The 24,861-nt window shown below is 38.6% G+C and overlaps 1 protein-coding gene across 7 annotated transcripts in view; it reads right to left on the bottom strand.

The window, feature by feature from the left end:
• Positions 1 to 24,861, bottom strand: part of ZFHX3 (zinc finger homeobox 3) — a 1,060,470-nt gene that overhangs the window by 590,926 nt on the left and 444,683 nt on the right. For all 7 annotated transcript variants that reach the window (XR_013163640.1, XM_077132887.1, XM_077132886.1 and 4 more), the window contains one exon: positions 6,140 to 6,381. The gene's annotated coding sequence lies outside the window, so the exon portion shown is untranslated. The remainder of the gene's footprint in view (positions 1 to 6,139; positions 6,382 to 24,861) is intronic.

The following is a 24,861-nucleotide window of genomic DNA, read 5'->3' as shown; positions in this document are numbered from 1 at the left end:
TAATTTGATGATCCTAGAGTAGAGAATATAACTGAAGGAAGAAAAATTCAGTTATATGAGTTTCCTTCAAAGAGGAAGAAATGTACCTATCAAACAGGGCACAGAATATTATGGGAAAAACTGATACAAATTCGTTGATGCTGAGCACATCCTGGTTTAGTTGCTGAATTTAAAGGATAACAAAAATTATTTAGTCATTCAGAGAGAGAAATCAAGTTATTTATAAATGGAAAAATTAGGTGGCCTTCAGTCTTCATCACAACATTTAATCCCAGAAATAAGGAAGCATTTCATTAAATGTGCAAGAGTCTTAAAAAATGTGCTCATAGAATACAATATCCAGTCAAGGTGATGTTCAGATATAATTACAATAGTTAGAGATTTTCAAACATGAAAAAACTGAGAGTACAATACCTACGAACCCATCTACCAATCAAAAAGAATATGAATGGTAATTGTGTGATTAAATGATGGTACTCAGTGCTGGGAGACAATGGAAAAATGTCTACAACATTCTGAGAGAAAGAAAATGTGATTCCCCAAATTTTATACCCAGCTAAAATAATCTCTTCATGTATTATTCATTCTCGTTTATTTGTTTTTATTTTGTTTTCTATGCCTGTACACAGAGGAGATTCCAATAAGCACACGAGATTTTGTTTGCTGCCTCCCAACCTAACACCTGCAGGCTTAGATCACACTTTCTTAGGTGAGCTGTGCTTATTTTGAATTCTGTGATCGCATCATGGCAAAATGTTAATTTAACTCACTGCTAGTCTCCATACCTTCAGCAAATGCACACAAATTTAGCATACCATACAGCTATAAATAATCTCTGAGTATAAAGGCAATAGACATTCTTAAACATGCAAGAGCTTGGAACACAGTAACCAAAAGCCTTCTAAAACAAGACTTAAAAATAAAATTCATTCAATTAAAAGATAAATCAAAATAAAAGAACACAATAATGGAGAAGACAGGTATAAAATCTTGAATTGAGCACTGAATTATTTAAATACAGACAGAAGACAAAATAAATGTGGTATTTATGGTTTCAGAACAAGATAACAAGTGTTACAAACTATTACAAAGTAAAAAAAAAATAATAAATATCAGGAGGCAAGGGAAGGAACTTGGGCAGCTGCATGCTAATTTTCTCATATCTTAAGCAGGAAGTCAGTCTATAATTACAAAATACTAAAACAAGAAGTTAAAGAAAAAAACCCAAACATAATGGATCTAGACAAAGTTTTTTCTAATCTTTTTCTTAAACTTAGATCTTCAATAATTTGTTGAAGAATATTTTCCAAGATTCAGCACTTCTTTCTGTTTTACCTTCATATTCTTTTTTCTTCTTCAATTCTAATATAACAAATCTAGTACCATTATACTTATCATTTAATTTCTCTTTCTCATATATAATCCTTTTTTAAAAAAAATCTCAGTTTTTCTCAGTTTCTTTGAGTCTGTCATTCTCTTTCTCTCTCTCTTTGCTATTACAAATATGTGGTAAAGAAATGCTTGGGAAAATGCTAACCAAACCTGAAAGATGAGTATTTCTTGGTGGTGACATTTTTAGGGATATTTTGTTTTCTTCTTTGTATTTCATATTTTTAAATAGTATAAAGCTAACTTGGTCATCTTTACAAAAATAACAAAGCCAGTATTCTAGAAGAGAAAAATAGAAGCTTCTAACACCATGTGAATGGGTTTATGTTTCTTACATAGTAGAAAATGTAAGATCATAGAAGCTGAGGATGCTGGGAGCCCAGAATGGGATCTTGGGCAGGACAGAAAGGGAAGAAAATGATATTAGAAGCATTAGAATATCTTTGTTTTTTCATGATTTTGCTGATGATTTTAAATTAAAATAGCTGTCAATTAGCCTTTCTACAATGACTATTTTGATATTTTCTTTAGAAGATCTAACCTGTTTGGAAGCTGACACTCCTTGTCTCTTAGTGGTGCCAGACACCTAAAGCTGACTCCGTCAGATATTTTAATCCTCTAGGATTTCTGAGCATATTAAAGGAGGGCTCACCAATGTCTGCACACACTTAGAGATTAACAGCTTCTGCCATTAGCAAATTGGAAATCCCTTTCCTCATCCCTCTCAGAGTGGGAGTCTTTTTTCCTCTAAATGTAATACCATGATTCCCATTTCTGGATGTTCCTTATTAATGTATTCTATAAAGCATTTCTATTTTTTCTTGGCTGCTTCAGCCTTCTGTTGAGGTTCATGGGTTTTAAATGGAACGGCTTATTGGAAGGAACAAAGCAGACTCTACCTTCAACTAGCGAGAAGACTGATCCTTAGTACAGAAGCCAGGCATTGGCTGGGAAACAATATGTGTACTATGCTTTGTGATCTGCTAAGTAATAGAGTTCCCATGCAGTCACAGAGTAGACACCTGGAGCAATAATGTTGCCACAGTGAGTGAGATGAGACCAGGAGAGAGTCTGGAGCATCTGAATTAAAAGCAACATATGCGTAATCTGAAATAGGACTCCCAAGAATGTGATTTAAATATCCAACATAAAATACAAGATCTACAAGGGATATGTTGGACCTTGATGAGTAGAAGGGAGCAGGTTGTATCCGTCACAAAATGTCTTAGGATGGAGGGCAATGAGGAGTGGGAAACCACTAGGAAGCAATTCTTTTAGATTTTGTGATTTTATTTCAGCTGGTTGTTAGTTGCATCACATAATGAAAATATTTTTGTTGTTGCTATTTGGTTTAGTTCTTTTTCCCCATTTCTGGGTATTTTGCAAATTCTGTGGCTTCTGCCTGTGTGCAATACCTAATAGCATCTAGTAACTGGATTCGATATCCTCTTAATATTGAGCAGCAAGCTATTTCTAATTACAAAATGAATACACAGGGGCATTATTGTTCAGGGAAGCACCAGTGGTTTGCTACTATTGAAAAATTAACATAGTTGCCAAAATGAACCACCTATATTCTGGATATTTAAATCATTTCCTGTTATTACTCTCTGGCAAGACTTTTTACTCCTTCAGCATTTCTGTGATTTCACATGGGATATTCTTTGGTTTAGGGACATAAAATCACTTTTTAAAAAAAGTTTCTAATTTTACAGCAGACCTAAAGCCAGAAAAAAATAATTCTAACACTTACATATGTATTCACAGACATGCACATACACACACACATACACACAGACAAGTATGGGCATTTTGTTCACATTCTAGGAGAAAACTATTCTACATGATCAGCTGGACACCTTCATTTTAGGAGCTCCATTCTCCATTTGAAAAATATCAAAGCTTCCATTTAAGTTGCCACAGGGCAAACAGAGTTATGTACAATTCAAAATCATTTGAAGAGATGGTAACTGCACACCACATTTAACTTTCAAAACACAGTAAGTGCAATGAGCTCAACCACACAAAGACCTCAGAGGTTCTGGGATAAACACATGAGTATCAGTGTTGGTGAGAGAGCTAGTAAAAGGAGACCAAAGATTATAAAATTCAGTCACATTTTAAAATTTTCTGCTACAATAATTCACTTTATGTAGAATTAATGCAGCTGATTGAACGTTTGTGCTGTAATTTACTTATAATTAACATTTTATGGTGAACAGATTTTACCATTTCCTTCATGCTGTGAACTCTAAGCCATAGGTCAAAAATAAAGATGAAACAGATAAGCACAAAATATTCTTACTGAAATATTAACGAGATTTTAATTTACTGTTTTAAAAACATCTTTTATCAACGTCTGTGTATAAAATCACTATTTTATTTTAATTTTTTAATCACATTAAAAATACAATGAACTCTTCTAGCTGGCTGAAAGACACTACAAAGTCTGATGTGTGCAGGCAAACCTGGTTTGGTAAAATATTTTTCCAATTTGTTAAGGTGCTAGAAATATTGTCTCATGGAGTCCTACATAGCCATGAATCTCTTCCAAATTAACCAGTGCATTTTGATATGGAATAGTTTCTTCTGGATGCTTCCAAAATGTTAAACCTAGAAAGAGAATTCCTACTTACTAAGTCACTTGTGAAGACCAAAAGCTAGGTGGTTCTTCATTTGTTTGATTTACTTCCTTTATGGAGAGGGTCATGCTAGTTTTAAAGTTTCAACGTGGTAGAAAGGAGAAACCCTCAGGTTTCAAATGGAGTTAGGGTTTAGGGAATGTTCCTTTAATATAGAGATTATCACTAAGTACTGCCTTTCAACCAATGGTTACTATTTTTTTTAATTGACACACTAGACACTGTCTCTTCCTACTCATTCCTCAAGACTTGAGCTAAACATCTCCTTCTCCAAGAAGTCAACTCTGATCCCCTTTACTACATGCTTCATCATATCTAGTCCATTTCCTATGGTTAGATTTATCATATTGACATTTCTTATACATGTCTTTCATGCTAAATTGTAAACTCCAAGATAGTACATATCTGCCTTCCTCATCGAAGAGTACCTCACAATTGGTACAATAAATATTTGTTGACTGAGCGAATGATTGTTATATTTGGGGGCACTTGGCCCTCTGGGCATGAAATCCAATGCTGTCAGTTGTTTCCTAGAAGGCTGTCACAAAATGCTTTCCCTATTGATTTTCCTATCAAGAGATCCAGTCTATTTCTCCACCCCATTGAAGTTGAGCTGGCCTGTGACTACTCTGGCCATGGGAGAAGTGGTTCTGTGCCAGTTTAGGCCTTGTTTTTAGGAGGGCTTATAGGTTCTTCTTCCTATGACTTGCAATACTTGTTAGGGGGGATGCAAGCTGCCATGAAAGAAATCTGGCTACCTTGAGATTGTCGTGCTATGAGAATATTCACCATAAAATTTCACAATCACTATTTCCTTTTCCAAGTTAGAAAATCACCACACAGTAAAGAGGGGTATATGGCTAAGGGAGAGGATTGAGAAGTGACTACAAACACATGAGAAAGGATTTATCTGGTTACAAAGTTACACCCTCTCTTTTCCAGTGACAAATTTTCAATGATGTTATAATATGCAAATAGTGAAGCTTTTTCCATCATCTATGAGACTAGTATTGGAAGAATTGGAATATAAGAACATAAGGTAGTAAACCTGGACCATGATTTATCCTCTCCAAGGTCAGACCAAATAAGGATTAGACTTTCTATGCCAAGAATATCCTGAATATTATAAAATAATTTCTAAATAGAAACGTGTCATTTCAAGTCTATCATGACTTTTAAAAAACCTCTGTGGCATTATATTGTGCCCAACAAAGACGAGGGAATTGGTAAAATTAGAGCATGGCCTCTTGATAGAATCCAGATCTAGACAGGCATGGTTTTCATACCAACCAACACCTGTTTTTGGAACAAAGGTGAATACATTTAGTCCATGGAATTCGCACCCCTGAACTGAGTGTTCCAAACACTTCCCAGGAGCTTAGCATTCATATTCCTAGAGTTTGGAAAAAGAAGAGGGTTTCTTGGGAAAATGGCAAAGATAATTCAACCAATTAATGAGTACATAAAAGAAACAGGCAAACTAAGGGTTGGAAAATAAATTAATACGGGACATATGTGAGGGCTCTTCAGAGTATAACTTTCAACTCAAGATTCACTTTCATTCCCCATGTTGACTCAGGAACATTCCATGGAAGAAAAGATGACACTGAAAGAAGACCTGGGCCATTCATTCATAAAGAAGTCAGAAAAACTCTCACAATCCAATGAAGACATTTCATTCCCTTTACTTTCTAACAAGGTGTAACCCATTCAAAGGACTTATTAGAATTTCAAATGAAAAGCTGAATATTATAAGCATTGTAAATCAGCCACTAACAGCTTTAAAAACTGTGTCAGGAGAAAATACACATGTAATTTTCTTTTATGTATATATGTATAGATATTGCATTTTTTGCCCTCAAAGATTTGTTTGTAGAGAAGCAGGTACCAATTTATTTTTACAGAAGGAATCTGTTTGATTTTGGGAAGAGTAAACACATCCAATCAGAGAAACCCTTTCACCTGAGTTGGGAGGTGCTCCCGGCTTTACCTTTATCTATGGCACATGCCCTACTACCCAGGTGGTGGGTACCCCTTAACAAATGACATTGCATTGCTCTTTGTTTGCTCCTCAGATTTCTTAGAACATGAAGCAGAAGATCACTTACTTGGGAAAAATTGCCATTCAGACTTCTCCAGTTCTGGAAACCATACTTGTTCTTAAACACCTCCAGAAAACAAGGGGGTGATAGAAGAGCCCACCACTTAATGGGGGCAACAGACGGCAGTGCTCTTCTGAAAGTCTTTCACTTCTTTTGCTAGGGTGTCTTGCAGCCTTCTATTATGTTCATTTGCCTGAGAACCTGACAGGGACATTTTATACTTATTCTTTGCTTCCTTTTTCAAGTCCCTGGAAAGAAAAGAAAAGAAAGAGCTTTTGCAATTTGTCAAATTTTTAAAGTAGCTGGGCACCAGTATTAATTTCCTAATTGAAAAGACAACTCCCTCTTTTCTACATCAACTTCTGCAGCACAGAAAGGCACAGGTAGTTAATAAAGATCACCTTCCACAATGAGCAAAGTAAGAAGATAAAGACAAACTATCTAAGGGGGCTACATCTACCAGAAAACATTCACAACTGAATCTCCTTAGCAAACGTTACTTTCTTTGTACAGAACTCTTCACTGCTAAAGACTGCCAAAGTACAAAGCAGGTTCTGATAGAAAAGACCACAGTCAGCTGTGATAGAAAAGTTTCAATCACAAACTTCCATCTCTTCCCAGTTGATTCTAAAAGTTGCCGCTTCACTATTAAGATGGAAATTACAACCTCAAAAATTGCAATCTTTGGAGAATTGGATCCAGATGTTGTTCTACCTTCTATCTGGATGGAAATACTTAATCAGACTGCATTTGACTATTTATTTAACAAAGAATTACCAAGTCATCAACTGTTGAAAATCATATGCATACATTTTCAGTACTAACAATTCTCTGTCCATTCTCCCTCCAAAATTGGAGAAGTACTCTATGGTGGTGGGGGTGGGGCACAGGTGGTAGAGTTTGTAGGAGAAGAAGAGGAATGGGTCTTCCAATCTACTCAGTAGTACAAGGTTCAGCCACCCTCACCTGTGATGGGTCCCCCTCCCTTTCTAACCTAAAGCAATCAGTGATCAATGGATTTCCTTTCACCTGAATGTTATCATCAGTCTCCCGTCCTAGAACCCAGGATCCTTCCATTACTCCCCGCAGAAGAGGAGTTATGGGGTCACCCTCTGACCGACCATTCAAGTATTTTACCTGGAATGTAACTACAGTATTTGTTTATATACCTTTGTCAAAAAATCCTTTGTGCATATTTGTGTGGTTCTCTTTCTGGGTTATTTGTTCTTTTCATTCGCACTGCGTGTCAATGCTGCACAGCATTGATGACTGTAACTATACAGGCCTTTTCTTTGTTTGTACACTGTATGGTGGGGTTACATTTCATTCTTTCTCCATGTGAGTATCCCATTATTGCAGCACCATTTGTTGAATTTTTGTTTGTTTGGTTTTTTTGTTTGCTTGTTTGTTTGTTTTTGGGGAAGTGTGTGGGCCGGGAATCGAATGCATCGCAGGCGAGCATTCTACCACTGAACCACCCTTGCACCCCCAATTACATAGTTCTTAAAATCAGGTAGGCTGATTCCTCCCACTTTATTCTTTTTCAAAATTGTTTTGACTATTTTGTATCTTTGCCTTTCCATAGAAATTTTAGAATAATCGTGTCTATCTCTACAATCTTATTTGGATTTTTGAAAGGGATAGTGTTAAACTAGAATTATAATTTGAGGAGAATTGACATCTTTCCTATATTCATGAATATGATATGTCTCTCCATTTATTTGTTTCTTTCATCAGCATTTTGTTGTTTTCAGCATATAAGTTCTAGACAATTTTGTTAGATTTATATCCAAGTATTTCACTTCCTTTTGAGCAATTGTAAATGATATTATATTTTTAATTTAGATGTATCTAGCAATGAATAACTTATTTTCGTATACTTATCTTGAATCCTGCAACCTTGCTGAACTCTCTTATTTGTTTTAGGATTTTTTGTTGGTTTGTTTTTGTTCTTTGTTTTTTGTTTTAGATTTTGCAGGATTTTTTACATAGATAATCATGTCTTCTGCAAACATGAATAACTGTATTACTTTCTTTCCAATCTGTGTGCATTTTACTTCTTTAGCTCCCTTTTTGCACTAGCTAGTACTTCCAATACTACATTGAATAAAAGCAGTAAGAGTGGACATCTTTGCCTTGTTCCAAACTTAGGGGGAAAACATTGTCTTTTCCCATTGAGTAAAATCTTAAGGTTTTTTGTACATGCTCTTTATCAATTTGAGGACTTTTCTCTCCATTCAAGCTTTTTGTGAGAATTTTAATTATGAATGTTTATAGAATTCGATCAAATACTTTTTCTGCATTGATAGATGTGATTATGTGATTTTTCTTCTTCAGTCTGTTAAGATGGTGATTGTATCAATTGATAATTTGATATTGAGCCAGTCTTATAGCCATAGAATAAACTCCACTTGATCTTTTTTTATATATTGTATTCTATTTGCTAATATTTTGTTAAGGAGTTTTGCTCTATATTCATGAGGGATATTGGTCTATAATTTTGCTTTTTTGGACTGTCTTTGGTTTTGGTATCAGGATAATACTAGCTTCATAAAATGAATTGGGAAGTGTTCCCTCCTTTCTTCTGGAAGAAACTGTGTAGGCTTGCTGTTAGTTCTTCTTTACATGTTTGCTAGACTTCTCCAGGGAAACCATCTGGACCAGTATGATTTTTCTACTCCAATTACTCCTCCAGCTCTTACTTCCCCAGGTCCATCCACAACTGTATAATGTCTAATGTGTATAATAAATCCCTTCGTCTGTAATATTCACAGTATCTACTTCCCTGATTGAATCCTGACTAATACCTGAAATCATGTGCTATTAAGCTGGAATGATATTAATGACAATTATGATGAGAGTTAACTACTTTTCCTGAGCATTTAAAACAGGCCAATCACCAGCCAAGCACTTTACATTTGTTATTTCACGTAAGCAATCCCACAAAATCTCAATTTTACAGAAAAAGAAGGTGAAGCCCAAAGAAATTAGGTAAACTATGAGAAAATACACTGTAAGAACCAGAGGTAGAATAGAAGTCAAGTGCTTAGCTAGGCTGCTTAGCTAAAATGCTTTCTCTTGATATCTGATTTTTCTGTTGAAGAGCATAACATATGGTGCTGACAGGAAGCATAGGTCTAAGTCTGAGTAAGGTCCATGGCTTCTGGTACAAACTGTGCTTTTCATTTTATTTGTGCTTGCTTTACACACACCTGATATTCTCCGCTTTCCCTTTTTGCTTCCTTTCTGTGTATTGTGGATTTTTCCTTTGGTCTTTACTTCTAAATCCCCCTTACTTCCCTATCACCTTTTAGACTATTGGAAAATGAGAAATACCAACTGATACATCTTCTGGATTCATTGGCTCTCATAAAATTCAGCACAGGCATAAAAACAAGGATAAGAATTGGTTGGGGAGACCGCAATATGGTTGTGGCCACGTGCTAAGCAGAAGGCACTTCTATTATAATGAGACATGTTAGATGCCAGCAAACACAAGCCTGTTCAAAAACCTGAAGAAAACAGTACACACTTATTCTGGGAGAGCATCTCTCTTATTCCAGCTCCTTCTTTGCTCGCTTTGGGATCAGTCCATTTTTTATTAAAATGTCTATCATATCTTAAGAAACAGTATTAATGCATTAAAATAAATAATGCTTTGAACACAAACATGAACATTTAAGTAGATTCAGCCTAGATCCATTCCATTCAGCCCCCTTATACACAAATAAATAAATAATAAATAAATATATTTTCCTGAGTGCCTTTGCTTAGTAAAAGCCATCAAATATCCCTGGGAATTATTATTAATTTTTTAAACAACCCAGAAGAATTAAAGGAAGAGAGTAAGAGAGAATGAATAAGAGGAAGAAAGAGAGAGAGGTTAAGCTCAAAGGCAGAGAGAGTGAAATGGACCAGATTATACAAAATTAAAAAGCAAATACGAGCAGACAATTTGTGCCGAGTGATTGCAAGCAATTACAGTCCGGCTTTTCTGGAGGGAAAATGGGGGAGGGGGTTATTTCAGCTTAAAAGGAGACTTTATTCATTCCTGATCAGCTTCTCCTACCATTCTCTCTTTTATTCTTGGATATCAATTTAAAAAAAAAGTCAGCTTTCAGATGTTACATGTCTAACCCTGTGAATCCACCCCTGGGCAGACAGTGAGAATTTAAGCTTCCAATCGGTTCTTTCTATAGCCCTGAAAACCAATTTGTTCATAAAGAATAAAATACGGGGTGGGGTGGGGGAAGAGGGGAAAACACCCCAAGAGCATGTGTTTCTTTTAACGGAGAGCTTCAATTTTACTATAATTGTCTAAAGACGACGCTGCTTTGATCTGAAGAATTATTGTTATGCCTCAAACACCGGCTGCTAATGTCACAGCTGTGCTGGAGCTAGGTCACACCAAGGGCTTGGGGACCAACTTAGTCCCCAACCTGCCTCTAGGTCCTTCTCTTCTTCTCTTTCCTTTGTCCAAATGGAACACTTCATTTTACTGGTACATCCCCTGACCATTGAAGGCCATTGCTCTGTTGATTTTATTCAAAATCAACATGTGTTCCTTATGAAGAAGGGACACAACAGAGAGTCTCATTTGCACAGAACAGTCAGGGCTGGACATGAATATACCAGAAGAGGGCTGACCTGGTCATTAGATCAGGGGACCCAGTATGGCCCAGCTTAGCTGCTCTTGGCTGCCAGTGTTCAGTGCTTGCAAAAAGCAGGAGAACTATTCTCCACATTGCTGTGATTTCTGAGTAATAGTTATTGCCCCTTTCTTCAGCCAATGCTGCACTGAAGCAAAGGTCAGCTCAAGATGCAAAATTAAACAATTTACTTCAGAAGAAGAATGGCTAAAAACTATTCAGGATCTAAAAACTGACCTAAGCTTCAGTTCTTATGTTTTCCCTTCCATATCTGAAGGACAGAACCAGACAGTCTGTTCTCCCACATCAAGATGGGCTTGGGTATAACCCCCGCAACCCCACTTCCTTCCATCTCATCTCTTCCACGCACTGAGGCTTCACCGGGAGACTGAAACCCCAGTGGGGTTCTCCATGTCAGTTTCTTCAATGGCTACTCCTTTCCTGGCTGCCCATTGTCTACAGTCTAGACTCCCTAACTTGGGATTCAGGTCTCTATAAATAGCCTGTCCTGTTACCACCCTGCACAGTCCTTTGTCACCTCAGGTGACAAGTCTTGCCACTGTTTCAGAATGTGCTAGCAACTTCTCTAATCTGGATCTTTGTTTGTGCCTTTCCCCCTGAACTGAACATAACCTCTCCATTCTCTCCCCTTTTCTAAATCCTTCTCTCCTTTCCTGTCTCCACTTATAGCCCAAAGTGCAGGTGAGATAGGTAAGAAAATTATTCCACATGGATGATGAAACAAAGTTTCAGGGACAGAACTGCATAAATGGCCTGAATTATTGTCTAGGGGGCATGACAATAAGGAGAGGAGACAATGGGAGGGTCCAATCCCACCCTGCCCCTTCCCCTGGCCTCTAAATCAATATTTCCCAAATTGTAAGGATGCACTGAAAACAAAAGAATGCCTGTGGATGCTTGGGATTGGACGATCCCTGTTTATAAAAGATTGACTTGAGAAACAAAGTAACAAACAAAAAAACTCAGGTAACATGAAAAGATAAGTATAACAATTACATGTCTACAAAGCACTAATCCCAAATTCCTCACAAATATCATTCTTTTCAACCTGAGCATCTCTGATGCCTAAAAAACAAAAACAGAAACAAAAACAAAGCATCCAGAAGATGTATTAGTTGTGTAAGCTTGGGCCAGTTATTTAACTGCTCTCTTCTTCAGTTTCCTCATTTGTAAAATAATAATAAATAAAAGTAGCTCCCTCAAAGGATTGTTGGGGGTGGGTGATTAAAATGAGATAATACAAATGCAAAGGCTTAGATGATCTCTGACACATTGTAAGTTTCAATCAAACTTTTATCAAACTAACACCTTACTGGTACCTGTTTTGTTACTAGAAAATTTGGGGCCTCATCCCAAGTAGGAACCTCATTCCCTCTTCAGCTCTAGGAGATATGATATCCTGGAGTTTTCAGAAGCTCAGGAGAATGCTCAGGAGGCTGAGGCTTTGACAAGGCATGAGTTGCAACCACACGGAGCACTAAGGTAGAAGGCACAGGGCCAAATATGAACTTTGAGCAAAGGGGAGGGGAAATGAGTTTCTAGGATGACATGGGTAGGACCTGACAGGTGCAAAAGAGCCTGGTTAAATGCCTTGAGGATGAAGCAAAGGCAGGAAGGCTTCACTGCAGATCTTATGCCAGAATTAGGTAGTTGAAGAGAAGGATGGAGAAGATGTGTTTTGTTATAAAATTTCTGGCTAAAGGGGGATAATCTTTGAACCCTGAGAAGTCATGGGAGTAAATGGCACTAACTGGAAAGACAATGAGAGGAGACCTACAGGAGTAAAGGAACTCTGGAGAACAATGTTAGAGCAACTTTTAGAGTAGAGAGAGGAGGTGAGAGATCATGCAAAGGATGGCATCTCTGTCCCCTTTGATTGCTACATCCTTTCATTAACTGCCTAACTGAAGATATAAAAGGAGCCCTATGTATGTCTGTGATGATTAGGTTCTGATGTCAACTTGGCCAAATGATTATGCCCAATTGTCTGGTCAGGAAAGTACTGCCCTGACTGTTGCTGCAAGAATGTTGCATGACTGGTTGATAAACCTGAAAGTTGATGTATGAAGTCATCAGTCAGTTGATTGCATCTGTGGCTGATCACATCTGTGATCAACTAAGGCGTGTCTCCTACAATGAGATAACCCAATCAGTTGAAGGCGTTTAAGGAAGAAGAGAGATTCTTTCAGTGCTTAGTCAGCCTGCAAGCCTCTCCTGTGGAGTTCATCTAGACCCTTTATTGGAGCTGCCAGCTTCACAGCCCGCCCTACAGATTTTGAACTCTTTCATTCCCACGGTTGTATGAGACACCTTTATAAATCTCACATTTTCAGATTATCTCCTGTTGGTTCTGTTTCTCTAGAGAAGCCTGACTAACACAAGGTCTTTAGGTCATACTTGTTGGCCCTGGAGCTTCTGTTTTTCTACCTTCTCAGAAAAAATGGGACTGAACAGAAACAGAGAGGAAATTGTAAACATTACCAAAACTTAGATGGGGGAAAGTATTTAGGGGGAAGCATACTGGTGCCTACAACTTTCTTTGAAATACATTAAAAAAAAAGACGGACTGAAGGATGGGCAAAGGGATAACAGATACACAGATCTTTGATAAAGCAAGTACATTCCAATATTTATGGCTGAATGTAGATGTTAGGTACAGGTGTTCATTGTAAAGTTTTTCAACTTTTGCATGTGTTTGAAAATTTACATAAGACAATGGAAAAATGTTAGGTAGAAGCATCCAAGATAATCAACCACACCATCATGGCCTTAAGATAAATTGTCCTAAAAGAGCAGCTGGCAGAATGGTGAAGGGATAGATTTTCTTTACTCTCTTCTCTCGCCTTTCAGTCCCTCAATGCTGTTGCTTCCCAGACCTGGACAAACTTCTAAGAATGTTTCTTATAAAAATTTGCCATTAGCTCATCTTATGGAATCTGTATGTTATCAGATCTTTCCTAATGAGCAACACAAGACTTTAAGAAACAATGAAATAAATTGTAAGAAGTAGAATTTTGACCAGTGGAGAAGAAACTTGAGGTGGTACATGGGATGGGATTCAGTCTGGTGGCAAGTGTCGGATGGGCCAAAACAATTGTGGCTGAAACAAGACAGAAATTCATTTTGTCCTCAAATAAACAAAGTCCAAATGGAAGCAGCCTAAAACTCTGCCTGAAACACCTCAAGAACCCTGGTCCTTTATAACTCACTGTTCCACCATGCCTAAGGGATGGTCCCCATCTTTTTGGTTCAAGATGGTTGCACCTATATTCCAAGTAGCACAGAAGAAGGGAGAAAACAGCATGCAGAAACTAACTCTTTAAGATAAGTTCCTGGAAATTGATGCAAATGCTTAATTGTATGTTAATTAGCTGCATTTAGCCGCAAGAGAGATTAAGAAATGTAGTCCTTACTTTCTCTTGGAAGCAATGTGCCCAGCAGAATGGTATTACTATGAAATATGGGAGAACGGATTTTGGAGGATAACTAGAAATCTCTCTCAAAGATGGGGAGAATGTCTTTCCAGAATGCTCCAACCACAAATCCACAGTTCTCTACCTACTCTGCCTTCCCATAGAATCAGCTCTGATCTTATCAACTGATCTGAACAATGGCCTCCCTCCTGGGCCTGATCACATAAGGAAGGAGGAGAAGGAAATAAAAGCTCTGTGATGGGTGTTTTACAATTTAATAAGTAAAGGTATAAGGTAGGTATTAGCATCATCATATTAGCATTAAGAAATGGAGGTTTCCCTAAGTTTTCAAAAGTCAGAAGGCCACTATGAAAGTGTATGAGGATGCAGAGCAAGAATCCCCAACCTTTCCCACTTCCCAGCTCTACTACCTCCATCAGACATCTAAAACCTTGAAAAGCACAGAGGCTGCCTGAGAGCAGAGGAGTCCTAAAGAGGTGCTCTCACCTGGAGGGGAAACCAAGCAACAAAAGCCCAGAGTGGACTGCAGGGAGATATAAGAAGAAGACTGGGCCAAGAAGAGCCAGTCAATGACCTTCAGTAGTTGAGGGCTCTAGGAGGAGCATGGGGGTGGGGGATATCATCAAAAGAAGATGCCCATTTTGGTGTGCATGTTCCATATTCACACTGTGGTCTCAGATCTATTTAAGGATTAGAATAGTATGAGTTCTCAAAGTTCTCAAAGGATTTGAAATAAATCCCTGCTTTACACAATCTTCTTGGTCAGCAGTTCTCAAGCTGCCCATTAAAATCCCCTAGGATTTAAAAAAATATTCTAATTCCTGGTCCCACCCTTAGTGATTATGAACTTTGCTGGTCTGGGGTGAAGCCTGAGTGTTGGGATTTTTTCAGGGATCCTAACATAATTCTTATATGTAGCAAAGTTGGAGAATTATTGCTCTACAGCAGCAGCTTTCAAATTATAATCCATGCCTGCTGTGGGATAGTGTGAAAATGCAGATTTCTGTTCAGGAGGTTCAGGGTGGGGCCTGAGATTCTGCATTTTAATAAGTTCCCAGGTGATGCAGATGCTACTGGCTTTTGGAGCACACTTTGAGTAGCAAGTTTCTCAGTGATTCTTGCATTTCTCCTATAGGTAATACATGCTTTCCCTATATTCAAGGGGCTTTAATGCATTCTCTCCCTATGCAAGGCTGTCTTGAGACAGGAGAAAGTCTATGTCTTTAATGACAATCTCCCTGACCGTCCCTAGGCCCGCTCCTTGCTGGTTGGTCTGCATCTGTCTTCACATTTAGCATGTCATACACTAAGTTGATGATCTAAAAAAAGCCCATGTTGAGCACGGCAGAAAGCACACTGTTGGTGCTTAACAAAGCTCTTATTAATATTAATAATTAATGCTAAGTGCTAATGAGTAGCCAATTACTAATAGCAATAATGACACCAAGGAAGCAGTGATAGTCCTCCCTGGCACAATCCCTTCTGCTCCCCTTTCCCCAAAGTATAGTTCTAAATGAGCTTACAGGATCTTGTTGTGACAGGTACACCCTCACCCACATTCACTTAATAAGACAGCTCTGTGGAGTGAAATTCCACTTTCAACGGATAAATTTTCAGCCTGGCACACAGGAAATTAAATGTGAAAGTATCATTAACATGGAAGTTGTGAGTTTAATTCCCTACATGGGGTGCTGACAAACTGAGATTGTTTATCTATTTCTCATCATGTCTACAAGCTTCCTATGGAATCCAGTGAATTTCCTAGACTTTCTTAGAAAGTCTTTTGTCCCACTTTTAGATGAAGATCTACTTGTAGTTTCAAATTCTATCTTCAAAGCCACATATTCTCAGAAGCCAAAGAAGTTCATATGAGCACATCACTGAGGAGAATAAGACACACTCATGTGGTCTGTGAGTTCTAAATGTGGCATTCACGTCTGGTTTGGAACACACATTCTCTCTCTCTCTCTCTCCATCTTTTTGAGAAATATTTCTCTTTAGAGGAAGTAATAAGGCACTTAAATGACAACTATTAAGGAGTTAATTACAGAAAAACTAATAACAAGATACGTTATCATATTCAACAATTAACAGAGTGATGTAGGAAGCTTGATGCTCTTAGGATGTGTAATTGGCAGCTTCTTTTGGTGCTGTTTTTACAGAATATCAAGTGGAGCACAAGTACATCTTCTGGAGGGCTGATTTTGATCATTGTGCTGCCTGAAAATCTGGATCACAAGTAAAGAGATGGGCCAAAGTAGGCAATTCAGACATTCTGCCTGCTATAAGTGGATAAGTGAATCGTCCTGTCTCCCTAAGCTTCATTCATCCCCAGGTCTACCCTTCACTGCAGGTCCAACTGGCTTGGGTGATGGTAGTAAAAGGTGGGCCCTGGTGGCCACTTTATGGGTGATGATAGCCTTGGGGACTAGGTTAGATGGAATTATAGGATAAGCATTTCACTAATGATCTCTCTTGACAGGAACTCATATAAGGCAGACTTGAAGTTGTCTGTTTCCCCTGGGTGGAGAAGGGGAAATTTAAGAATTGCCTGTATATTTAGGGTTAGTCTTACCCTGGAAGAAGCTAAAACATGTGAGAGGATCTAACGTTTTAGATATCTGTGCTAACCAGCAAGGCCTGGGCTCTGGGGATGTTCTACAGTTCCATGGTGATAAACCATCTACCCACCTGCTGATGATGACAATGTGATGCCCAATGAGTCCAGTGCCCTAGAGCATTTTAGAACTAGCTCTTGTCTTTCCATGAGCTCATTTCTAAGGTGGTTCAGACATTTCATCTGCGTAAGTATAATCATTCCTCCTAAAAGTCTTTTGGTTTAGGGCAGGCCATGGGGCTCAGCAGGCAGAGTTCTCACCTGCCATGCCTGAGACCCAGGTTCGATTTGCGGTGCCTGCCCATGCAAAAAAAAAAAGTCTTTTGGTTTAAATTTACTGAACTTTGGCGCTAAAAGGGTTTTAAACCAACATCTAACTCAATTTCCTTATTTTATATATGAGAAGACACCCAGAGAGAAGATTTATCAAAATTCCCACAGCCAAGTGGGACAAGAGCCTAAGTTCCTGATTCTTAGCTCGATTCTATTTTAAAAATCTATTAGCAAAAAAAAATCTATTAACAATGGCAAATCTAAGGACTCAAAGAAATAAGTCTTGGATTATTTTGTCTACTGTGGCATAATACAAGTTTAGCAAACTTGGTAGAACCAGGGTCCTCAATCTTGTAGGCTTTTGTCCATACTGTGAATTTTGTTAGAATAGCATCTAGTTTGCTACTAAAAGCAACATCACACTGAAAGGGCACATTTGCTATTTCTGCTCCCATGGACGGAACAGAATATTGGGTTTTGGACAGACCATATGTAAAGTGACTTAGGAGGATCTGTTGGCTATTCTAGTTGACCTTTTAGATATGCCCTCCACCTTCCATCCTCCACCCTGCTCTGTGTCCCCGAAAACTGACCACTACAGATTGCATCATCTGAATGCACTTGTCCTCTCCCTCCCAGTTGCATAGTCCCAGAAGGAGGTAGTCCCAGAAGTAGGTCAAAAGTCCAAGCTATTGATTACCTCAGCTCCCTTCCTGCCTCCCAATGGTTTTAGAAGTGGTTGCACCATCTAGCTTGGCCATAGCTCCTGGCCAACTACCCCTTTTCTGCAGCTACAGGTTTCACAAGGGTCCAAAATTACCATTCCTCCTCTTACCTCTTCAAGGCTCAGAGGTTCCTCATCAACCCTTGTCTCTTCCTTTACCCTTTCACCTCTGTAGGTAGTCTTATTATTAAACTCTCTTCATTAAGTTAACTTATTGAGCACACCATCTATTCCTAACAGGACTCTGACCTACACAAGGGTGTCATTGTGGGTTAGGGGTACTCTTTAGCTCTCTTGAGTGGAACCGTATCAGATAACCCTAGCCTACATCAGCTGACTTGGGTATGGGGTTACTTTCATTTGAACGGGGTTAGGGAGGGCAGAAATAAGGTGGAGATATATAGGAGAACAACAGCAATTGGCAAAATTTGCCTGACATAGTCAAGACTCTCTGGCTTACTTTAGGTCATTCCATCCAAGTTAAATGAGTACATAGTAGTTTCACAGGGTTTCACTACAAGCGGTACTCACTGATTTATTCTGTAGAATTCAGAAATTCTCCTTTGACTCAGCTTCTCCATCTCCAAATTGGTCATGTGATTCTGTTCCTTGGCACACATGCTAAATATAATCTGTCCTGACCTACAATGTCCAAACTCTACCATCTCTTGATAAGCTATTTTAAATGCTAAATCAAACACAGGTTGAATTGGTTTTTCCATCTGTTTCTTTAACAAATGGAAGTTTAAGCCCATAGGGAAACTGCATGGGTCAGGGAAACATCAGATGAACACTTCTGAATAACAACAAATGTTTCTGAAGATCTCATGACATTTAAACATCACACTCCATTGGCCAGGCCTCCCCCACCCAATGCCTGCACAAGATCCTGATGACAGCATTATTTGCTTGAGTTGGATTTGTTTCTGTGCCCAAAAACAACACATGAGGAACCTGGAATAGGAAACAGCTACTGGGTCCTAGAAGTCTTTCCAAGACACTGTCTGAGATCAGATAGGAATGAAACAACAGTTGGAAACTCACCAACGGAGCAAAAAGAATCATTCTTTGGGCTCTGCATTATATATTGCTCCCTTCTTTTATGGTTAAAAATGCTAAGAGCAAAGAGCAATGGCCTGCATTCTGAAAGGAAGCCCTGCAAGATGAGGCAGCATTCCTTAAGGAGGAGCAGGAAGAGGAGGCTTGATTCTATTTGAGAACTGGAGAAGCCTTCCCTGATATCTCCTTCCAGGTAGATAGATGCTCCTTCTGGGACGCCTACATGCCTCCTACATGCCTCTATTCCAGCATAGGTTCTCTGGCATATAGCTCTGCTTCCCTGCCCGTTTCTAGAACTAGGCTGTGCATTCCATGAGTTTTGTCTTATTTCATTTTGTGCTTCACCAATGCCTAATAAAGTGCTTGGCACATAGTAAACACTCAATGTAAATCTTGGTTGATAGAGCTAATGAGTTCATGAATGATTGAGTGAAATGGATGAATCAATAACTGATAGCACTGCTTTCCTAGCTGACAAATTATTTCTTTCAGAAAAGAGTGTGGGCAGTTACCACCAAAGGGACCCTATATTTTGAGGTCACTAGGTTTTTTCATGGATTCACTACTGCTTCTTGCCTGTTATCCCTAACCACAAGCAATATACCAAGGAAATTCCTCTTGAACAGCATGCCATCCCACAGCCCCATGGGGTCTCCCCATCTCCTTGGATGAAATGGCTCTCCTCTCCTCTCCCTGTACCTGCCAGTCTTTCCCTCTGCTCTCTAACCCTTTGGTTCATTTCCTATTTCTTCTTGCTGAATATTTCCTCAGTTTTTATTCCCATTGTTGGGAGGCCACATCATTTATCAATTACACCAGGCCTTTTTTTCAGAGTAAAAGAGAATTCTAAGTATAATTAAAATATGTAATTTAAAATATTGATTTGTTAGCCAATAAATTGATTTCATTATTTCGATACACTTATAGAATAATTTCATTAAAAATAAATTTTCAAAAGTTCATTTCTACCAAATAAATACAGTATATATATCTGTGTTCATTAAATCAAAATCAAAATAATTTATTTCATTAAATTTACTATCTGATTACTAATACCATTAGTAGAATAATTGTGCTTGGTATAATGATTTTTTTTTCAGTTATATTTATTTCTAATACTATGCTATGGTATTTTCCTAAAGGATGCATGCTTTTAATGTGGACTTTTAAAAAATCTTTTTGTTTCATAAAATTCTATGTAATCTTGGAAGTTGCATTTTCAAACTTTTTGGAGCATTAATACATATATGTACTAAACTTGTATTTTATTGTTGGTAACAATGAAACTATAGACATCCTCAATTTAGTCTCCTTAGTAGATTCTAATAATATCTGCAATTGATATTATTTTATAATTTATATTAATTTATAATGTAAATTACTGAACTGCTTGTAAGTTCATAGAAAATTCTACCGATTTTTTCATCCTAAAATGTATAAATATTTTAGATAAATATTTTCTTTTAACCCAAGTACCTATCTTTGACAGAAATTTTTGTAGGACAAACTCTTCAAATAAGTTGTCTTTGCTTATGGTTACAAACCACAAAAGCTTTTGAGTCTCCTTCCATTCTGGCAAAAATATAACTTCATCCAATTAAAAATGGAAATGCCAAGACTTCTGGAGAAAATGGCGGCATAGTAAGGCACGCAGGTCTTAGTTCCTCCTCAGAACAACTATTAAAGAACTAGAAATAATACAGAATAGCTCCCGGAGCCACGACAGAGACCAGACACACAGTGTACCCCATTCTGGACCGGCTGGACCGGCTAAGAGACTCCGCTACGGTGAGGTACCCGAGAGGCGCGCGCTTTCCCAGGCCGCGGCAGCTGGTGGCCGGAACCCCTCCCTTCCTCCTTCCCGGACCGGCTGGGAGCCTGGGATCGGTGGTTCCCCAAGCCACGGCGGCTGGAAACCGGAGCCCCTCCCCCACGAGCGGCTTTCCAGACCAGCTGGGAGCCTTGGATCAGCGGCTTCCTGGGCCAGCTGGGAGCCTCGGATCGGCCTCAGATTGGTTCCCCAAGCCGCGGCGGCCGGCGACCGGAGCCCCTCCCACACACGCAGCTTCCCAGGCCGGCTGGGAGCCTCGGATTGGCGGTTCCTCAAGCCACGGCAGCCCTCCCACATGCGGCTTCCCGGGCTGGCTGGGAGCCTCGGAACAGCGGTACCTCAGGCCGCGGCGGCTGGTCCCCTCCCTCACAGGCGACTTCCCGGAGGGAAAGGAAAGAGTCTCCAACAGTAGTAGAGACTGAGCCCAACCTAACACCAATAGTGGCATTAATGAACAACTTCTGACTACTAAAAATAGGCCCTCAGCTCAGGCAAAACTGATCAAGGTGGAAGTCGCCGATTGGGCTAACTGAAAAAGAGGAAAGGGGGCGAAACAGAGCCTTCTGTGGCTGTTTCTACGGAGGCTTCGTTGCCTCTGGGCTCAGCGCTGGGATTACACATGTTGCAACTGCCCCGAATGCAGAAACAGGCTGCTTTCAGGGCTCTCTACCACCTGAACCTTCCCCGCGGGAGGGGTGAAACGCAACTCAGGTGGAATCCTTCTCTCAAGGAACTCAGATCCCAGGACTTCACAATTTGAAGCCATTAAAACCTACCTACAACCTTTCCTCTGTCTCCACCACACACCCAGCAGCGAGAGTCTTCCAAAGTTAAAGGAGCCACAACATCTTTTGCTGGTGGGACCCGCAGACAGACAAGCACCACGTACTGGGCAGGATAAGAAAAACAGAGCCCAGAGACTTCACAGGAAAGCCTTTCAACCTGCTGGGTCCCGCACTCAGGGAAATCTGATTAAATGCCCAGACGCCAACAAAAAATAACAAATCACACCAGGAAAATTGAAGATATGGCCCAATCAAAGGAACAAACCAATAGCTCAAATGAGATACAGGAGCTGAGACAACTAATGCTGAATATACGAACAGAAATGGAAAAACTCTTCAAAAACCAAATCAATAAATTGAGGGAGGACATGAAGAAGGCATGGGATGAACAAAAAGAAGAAATGGAAAGTCTGAAAAAACAAATCACAGAACTTATGGGAATGAAAGATACAGTAGAAGAGATGAAAAAAACAATGGAAACCTACAATGGTAGATTTAAAGAGACAGAGGCTAGAATTAGTGAACTGGAGGATGGAACATCTGAAATCCAAAAAGAAACAGAAACTATAGGGAAAAGAATGGAAAATTTTGAGCAGGGGCTCAGGGAATTGAATGATAATATGAAGCGCACAAATATACGTGTTGTGGGTGTCCCAGAAGGAGAAGAGAAGGGAAAAGGAGGACAAAAATGAATGGAAGAAATTATCACTGAAAATTTCCCAACTCTTATGAAAGACCTAAAATTACAGATCCAAGAAGTGCAGCGCACCCCAAAAAGAATAGACCCAAATAGGCGTTCTCCAAGACACTTACTAGTTAGAATGTCAGAGGTCAAAGAGAAAGAGAGGATCTTGAAAGCAGCAAGAGAAAAACAATCCATCACATACAAGGGAAACCCAATAAGACTATGTGTAGATTTCTCAGCAGAAACCATGGAAGCTAGAAGACAGTGGGATGATATATTTAAATTACTAAAAGAGAAAAACTGCCAACCAAGACTCCTATATCCAGAAAAATTATCCTTCAAAAATGAGGGAGAAATTAAAACATTCTCAGACAAAAAGTCACTGAGAGAATTTGTGACCAAGAGACCAGCTCTGCAAGAAATACTAAAGGGAGCACTAGAGTCAGATACGAAAAGACAGAAGAGAGAGGTATGGAGAAGAGTGTAGAAAGAAGGAAAATCAGATATGATATATATAATAAAAAAGGCAAAATGTTAGAGGAAAATATTATCCAAACAGTAATAACACTAAATGTCAATGGACTGAATTCCCCAATCAAAAGACATAGATTGGCAGAATGGATTAAAAAACAGGATTCTTCTATATGCTGTCTACAGGAAACACATCTTAGACCCAAAGATAAACATAGGTTGAAAGTGAAAGGTTGGGAAAAGATATTTCACGTAAATAACAACCAGAAAAGAGCAGGAGTGGCTATACTAATATCCAACAAATTAGACTTCAAATGTAAAACAGTTAAAGAGACAAAGAAGGACACTATATACTAATAAAAGGAACAATTAAATAAGAAGACATAACAATCATAAATATTTATGCACCGAACCAGAATGCCCCAAAAATACGTGAGGAATACACTGCAAACACTGAAAAGGGAAATAGCCTCATATACCATAATAGTTGGAGATTTCAATTCACCACTCTCATCAATGGACAGAACATCTAGAGAGAGGATCAATAAAGAAATAGAGAATCTGAATATTACTATAAATGAGCTAGACGTAACAGACATTTATAGGACATTACATCCCACAACAGCAGGATACACCTTTTTCTCAAGTGCTCATAGATCATTCTCAAAGATAGACCATATGCTGGGTCACAAAGCAAGTCTTAACAAATTTAAAAAGATTGAAATCATACACAACACTTTCTCGGATCATAAAGGAATGAAGTTGGAAATCAATAATAGGCGGAGTGCCAGAAAATGCACAAATACATGGAGGCTCAACAACACACTCCTAAACAATGAGTGGGTCAAAGAAGAAATTGCTAGAGAAATTAGCAAATACCTCGAGGCAAATGAAAATGAAAACACAACATATCAAAACTTATGGGACGCAGCAAAGGCAGTGCTAAGAGGGAAATTTATTGCCCTAAATGCCTATATCAGAAAAGAAGAAAAGGCAAAAATTCAGGAATTAACTATCCATTTGGAAGAACTGGAGAAAGAACAGCAAACTAATCCCAAAGCAAGCAAAAGGAAAGAAATAACAAAGATTAGAGCAGAAATAAATGAAATTGAAAACAACAGAGAAAATCAATAAGGCCAGAAGTTGGTTCTATGAGAAAATCAACAAGATTGATGGGCCGTTAGCAAGATTGACAAAAAGAAGAAGAGAGAGGATGCAAATAAATAAGATCAGAAATGGAAGAGGAGACATAACCGCTGACCTCACAGAAATAAAGGAGGTAATAACAGGATACTATGAACAACTTTATGCTAATAAATACAACAATTTAGAGGAAATGGACGGGTTCCTGGAAAGACATGAACAACCAACTTTGACTCAAGAAGACATAGATGACCTCAACAAACCAATCACAAGTAAAGAAATTGAATCAGTCATTCAAAAGCTTCCTAAAAAGAAAAGTCCAGGACCAGACGGCTTCACATCTGAATTAAATCAAACATTCCAGAAAGAATTAGTACCAACTCTCCTCAAACTCTTCAAAAAAATCGAAGCGGAGGGAAAACTACCTAATTCATTCTATGAAGCCAACATCACCCTCATACCAAAACCAGGCAAAGATATTACAAAAAAAGAAAACTACAGGCCAATCTCTCTAATGAATATAGATGCAAAAATCCTCAATAAAATTCTAGCAAATCGAATCCAACAACACATTAAAAGAATTATACATCATGACCAAGTAGGATTCATCCCAGGTATGCAAGGATGGTTCAACATAAGAAAATCAATTAATGTAATACACCATATCAACAAATCAAAGCAGAAAAAACACATGATCATCTCAATTGATGCAGAGAAGGCATTTGACAAGATTCAACATCCTTTCCTGTTGGAAACACTTCAAAGAATAGGAATACAAGGGAACTTCCTTAAAATGATAGAAGGAATATATGAAAAACCCACAGCTAATATCATCCTCAATGGGGAAAAATTGAAAACTTTCCCCCTAAGATCAGGAACAAGACAAGGATGTCCACTATCACCACTATTATTCAACATCGTGTTGGAGGTTCTAGCCAGAGCAATTAGACAAGAAAAAGAAATACAAGGCATCAAAATTGGAAAGGAAGAAGTAAAACTATCACTGTTTGCAGACGATATGATACTATACATCGAA

Source organism: Tamandua tetradactyla, chromosome 16 (genome assembly GCF_023851605.1).
Source record: "Tamandua tetradactyla isolate mTamTet1 chromosome 16, mTamTet1.pri, whole genome shotgun sequence".
In the NCBI taxonomy this organism is placed as follows: Eukaryota; Metazoa; Chordata; class Mammalia; order Pilosa; family Myrmecophagidae; genus Tamandua; species Tamandua tetradactyla.
This window is presented reverse-complemented; position numbering and strand designations above follow the sequence as displayed.